General features: G+C 31.9%; 1 non-coding gene across 1 annotated transcript; it reads right to left on the minus strand.

The window, feature by feature from the left end:
* Nucleotides 1-204: 204 nt before the first annotated feature.
* On the minus strand, nucleotides 205-346 carry LOC142875260 (U4 spliceosomal RNA). The gene has a single exon (XR_012922658.1). It is a non-coding gene; the product is annotated as a U4 spliceosomal RNA (small nuclear RNA).
* Between the last annotated feature and the right edge of the window lie 5,224 nt (nucleotides 347-5,570).

Genomic DNA, 5,570 nt, shown 5'->3' on the forward strand with positions numbered 1-5,570 from the left:
TTTTTCACTTGGTCTAGAGTTTCAGTTTGGTATGAGGAAAAATTCTAGAGATAAATGGTGGTGCTTGGTTGTATATTATGAATGTGCCGAGTGCCTCTGAATTGGAAAATTAAAAATGGATACAAAAGTAAATTTCATGTTATGTACATTTTACTATAATAAACATGTTTTTCCCCTCCTTTTTATTTTTTCTTTTTTATTCAGTCCCCATAGTGACCATCAAAAAGTGCCAATGCTGACTATATTGCAAGTCATCATGGCGGGGGTATTGGGAAAAGTTTTCAATTAGCAATATTCGCGCCTCGGATAAACCTCATTGGCTATGATACTGTCACTGAGCAAAGCTTACAATAAACACTTTTAAAAATATATTATTTTACTTTTTTTCTAAAACAAAGCAGACTACATGTTAAAAATTGCATGCAATTTAATATCCAAAAGACATTATTCTATTTATTAGTTAACATTAATTTAACTCATTTTCAGTTACAGAATCATGGAAAGTTAACAATACAATTTTTTTTTTCATACACTGGCTAGATTTATTGCTGGTTGGATGAATGATTCTCACAGTGTTTTACCTGAGGCAGTTATATGGACTATGCACCTTTAACATTTGTTTGGCCTATAATAAATGTTGTACAAATCAATCTTCTTGATATGGTATTATGAACAGTAAAGCTTTTATTTTTAATGAATTTCCTTGCCAATTTGGCCAGAATCCAAGTGAAAATTAGTTCTAAGTTAGCAATTTGAAGAAAATCAAACAACAAAAAATATAGTTGAATCTTAATTCACATCTTAAATATTTTAATTTATATGAAAATAAAATTTTCATGATTCTAGATTTTTAAATCGAAAGTAAAAGAATATTACTAAATATGCATTTTCTTGGTTTCAAATAACGTGTTGGTTTCAATGTAAAAGACTTTATCTATTATAGGTCACATTTTTATAAATGCATATTAAATATGTTGGAAATTAACCCTGAGGAATTGCATGCTTTTGCTTTTTTGTTGTTAAATGTTTATTATGCCCCTTTAAAGTTTGGCTTTTTTATAGCAGCACAATTCACAATTGCAAAGTTGTGGAAACAATCCATCAATACATGAGTGGATTAATAAAATGTGGTATATGGAATACTATTCAGCTTTAAGAAACAATGGTGATATAGCACCTCTTGTATTTTCCTGGATAGAGCTGGAACCCATTCTACTAAGTGAAGTACCCCCAAAATGGAAAAACAAACACCACATGTACTCACCAGCAATTTGATATTAACTGATCAACACCTAGTAGACATATAGAAATAACATTTATCAGGTGTCGGGCAGATGGGAGAGAGGAGGAGGGGATGGGTATATATAGGTGGGTATATATAGGTGTGGGATATACACACCTAATGAGTGCAATGCGCATCGTCTGGGGGATGGTCATGTTTGAAGCTCTGACTTGGGGGGCGGGGGCAAGGGCAATATACGTAACCTTATTTGTACTCCCATAATATGCTGAAATAAAAAAAATAAATAAAGTTTGGCTTTTTGATATATACATTGCTGTTAAAATATTTCCTATATTTAAATGAATATGATTTATCTCTCTCTTTGAAGACAACTTTTATGCTATTAATATTTAAAGCAGTTTCTAGTTAATTACCTTTACTATGTAATTGCTGTTTACAACAATGGATATAATAATCTTATCATATCTTACTAACAAAAATAGAGAAGGAAGGATATCATTATAGTCCACATAGTTGGATATGCTGTTGGAGGACCTAAAGCTAATAATAGAGGATACATATATTTATACTAAGATACAGGTGTTATAGTTTACCCTGAGAGTGATTTCTGAGAATGTGCTGATAATAACTCCTTAAAACTGAGTCTTCATATCACTATCACAGATGTGGATGCAGACACAGAGACATATTTATCCAGGTCTAACCTGATGTGAATTGTAGGTGACATTATAGAAATACACATTACCATAGAGTAGAAAACATGGAATTATACTTTAAAAGTTACAAGGTTTGTAAAATAGTTTTTATTTTGTCACAGGGTAATACTCACTTAATTGTTCTCATAAAATTGGGAAATAAAAACCTACATCTATCATTTCCAAGATATCACACTTTGAAAATTGCAGGTGAGTAAAAGATGTCATGGGTGGTCACTAAAAATCCACAGAAGATCAAATCTGAGACTTTGAAGTTTACTGTAATTCCCACTAAAACTCCCTTGCAGGAGAAGAAAGACCAAACCTAAGTAAAAACTGCTGAACATGAAATTCAAATAGAACAAAGTAGCAACATTGGATCTAAAATAGAAAGATGCTCAGATATTGAAGAAGTGTCCATAGGAGGCAGATCTCAGAACTGTATTATACAAATTTTAAGTACTTAGCAGTACATGACATACAAGTGATCTTTTGAAGAGTTAAACTGGGGAGATTACAGTGGTGCAATCCAAATGCTAGGCAAAAACCTTCTTCTGAAAGTATAGAAAAATCCATTTCATTTCAAAATGAGCAACTAAAAATACTGTTATTAAATTTAGACAGGAAAAAATATGTAAATGAGATTAGTTCTGCCTAAATAATTAATGAATAAGAGAAAAATAGAAATATAAATCACATGAACTCAAAATGAGCAAAAGGAAATTAAGAAAACTATAGAAGAACAGAGAATTGATAAATCATAAAGAGTAAAGCTCAAAAATAAGATTAATAAATAAGAGTAAGATGTGCAAAGGACAAGTGTACAATGTAATAAAAACAACATTATTTCATAAATAAATATTATACTAGAAAGAAAACAAAAGTAAATTGATACCATAGCAAATATAAGAAATAAAGTGACATAGAACAAGAATAAAAAATTTCAAAAAAATAAATCAATAGACGAATTAGGAAAAACAATTTGGAAGAAGAAAATACAGAATATGTGTAAAAAAGAGAAGTAATTGTTTTACTCTTTGTAAAGTAACATAAGTAACATAAGTATCTATGCTTATTGTCCTATGTGCCTGTTTGTCCATGTATGCTAACTTTTTTTTTTCCTGAAGGAGTAGTAGTAGTGATCGTAGTAGAACAATAATAGAACCATCATATTGGTAGGGCACATTGTGTATGAAAAAATGATTCTAGAATAGTTAGAACCAAAATATATATTCTACTTAAACTGCTGAGATTTGCATATATATCAACCAAGGCAGAATCTAAGTCTATTCTAAAGAAAGGAAACCCATATACAATCTTTCGTACAAAAACACAATGGAGCAAAAAATCTAAGGTAATCAAGAATGAAAATATGAGCCAAGATTTTTATTTCAGCTAAACTGACTTTGAATGTAAATTGCAGAGACCAATAGTTATTAAGTCATTAACATGTCAGATCTTAAGGATTGTTTTCTTGCTTCTTAAGTAATTTAGGAAATGAACTTCAGACAATCAAGAAAAAGCCTAGAACAAACTTCAGGAAAATATCTGGTAGCATTGTTGAACTGATATGTAACTAAGACTAAATTACAGGGATAAAAATGACAGAATTAAATGTTTTAACAATATAAATATAAAATATAATTTTAAAAAATAGAATAGAAAGAGAAGATAAAAAACAAAAAGTACTGATTGCCTCACATGTGTTAACTTGGGTTTAAAATATTAACCTAAAATAAATATGGAAAGTGTATGAGTGAAGGGGGAAGTTATTAGCAAGTTTTATTATTCTCCATTGGAGGAACATAGGGAGTTTTAAAAGCAGTGTTTATAAAATATAACAACAACAAAAGAGAGGGACAGATAATTTAAGCCAAATGACTTGGTACTATTAATGAATCTAAGTGGCTTTATATTACCAATTAAAAGAAAAAAATATTTATAGGTGATAAACAAAACAAGATCCAAATCTATTTTATACTATATATTATATATTAGGATAAAAATAAAATGAATCAAAACAAAAAAAAATCCAGAAGAGTACGAAAATAAAAAAAAAAATGTACAAAGATATACCAGGAAAATGAAACTAAAATAAATCATAGTTAATGAGCTTAATATAGAACAAGATTAAAATGCCTCAAAAATAGCATTAAATAAGACAAAGAAAGATATTTTATAGTGCTCAGAACTGCAATTAACAATGAAAACACAGCAAGACCTTTCATATAACAGAAACCACCAGCAATTCAAGGAGAAATACATATAACACAATAATAATGAGATATTAGCATACCTCTTTCAGACCAAGAAAAATTAAATTGGCAACACATTAATAAGAATGTAAAAGACCCACACAGTATAACCAATATGGTAGATATTAATATATATGTATATATATATATATATATATATATATACATATACACACACACACACATATTCAGCACTGAATCCTAGGTCTAGCAGATATTTCTCTTCAATTTCAGGTGAAACATTCACAAAAGCTGACCATATATTAAATCGAAAAGATAGAAAGAGATTTCCAGGCTTAAACAAAAGCCATCAAAAACAAAACAAAACAAAAAGAAAACATAAGACAGGAAGTTGCACTGGGTGTTCTAATAATCTAGAACAGAACGGATCACCCCATTCCTACTTAAACTATTTCAGAATATAGAAAAGTAAGAAAAGCTTCCATACTGTTTTGTATTCTGGGTATAGTCCTTTTAGGTATACAGTGAAGGATTCTGGCTCTTGTAGGGACACATGTGGGCACCTTGCTTTGGTGCTGCCTGGAGCAGTTACCCCACCTGGAAAGAAGGACAAAGGCAGGTACCCTGTCTTAGTGCCTCCCAACCTTAGTCCTGCCCCAACTGCCACAGCTGGGGGAAGGAGAAAACCCTGCTAATCTGCAAAAGAATGCTGGGAATACCCAGCCCAGGCACAAGAGGATTTGGAAAGTGACCTAGAATAACCTTAGGCTAATTATGCTATTAACTGTCCATCAAAGTGGTTCGGAGGTAACATCTGAACACGTGGAAGGCCCCATTCAGACACTATAAAACAGGACCCCAGACCATAATCAGAGCCCTCCTGTTACAAGAGGGGCTTTCATAGTGAACTCTTGCTCTATAAACCTATCTTGTCCTTTCTCAATCAACTTAATTTCACACTTGCCTTGCTTTTTGTGTGTCTGGTCATTCTTTGGCTAAGAGCACACCAAGAACCAAGAACAGACAACTGCGACCCGACGGTCTCTTTCCTTTCCTAGCAGGTCTAGCACTACTGGACTTTATTGTGACTTAAGTCTAGTTATTTCCCTAGTGACAAGAAGGGGAGAAGTAGACAGATCCTGTGAGTCACATCCTGTTTTAGTGGGAAGAGATATTTGCATCATATTCAAGAAAGGGGTGTGTGCCATATTATAAGGGATGAGTGGGCCATGTCTACTATAGTCTCAAGGAATTCAAGAGTATCTGGAAATTTAAGATTTTGGAGTGTATCAACCTAGATGTCCTCATCCCATTAGACAGGTCCTATTCTTCCCTAAACAGGATCTAATTGATGTAATAGATCTGCCTAGATTGAGATTTTAGTTTTCTTTGGAGTTCTTCTAGACATAAGATTAA

This window comes from Microcebus murinus, chromosome 13, assembly GCF_040939455.1.
Source record: "Microcebus murinus isolate Inina chromosome 13, M.murinus_Inina_mat1.0, whole genome shotgun sequence".
NCBI lineage: Eukaryota > Metazoa > Chordata > Mammalia > Primates > Cheirogaleidae > Microcebus > Microcebus murinus.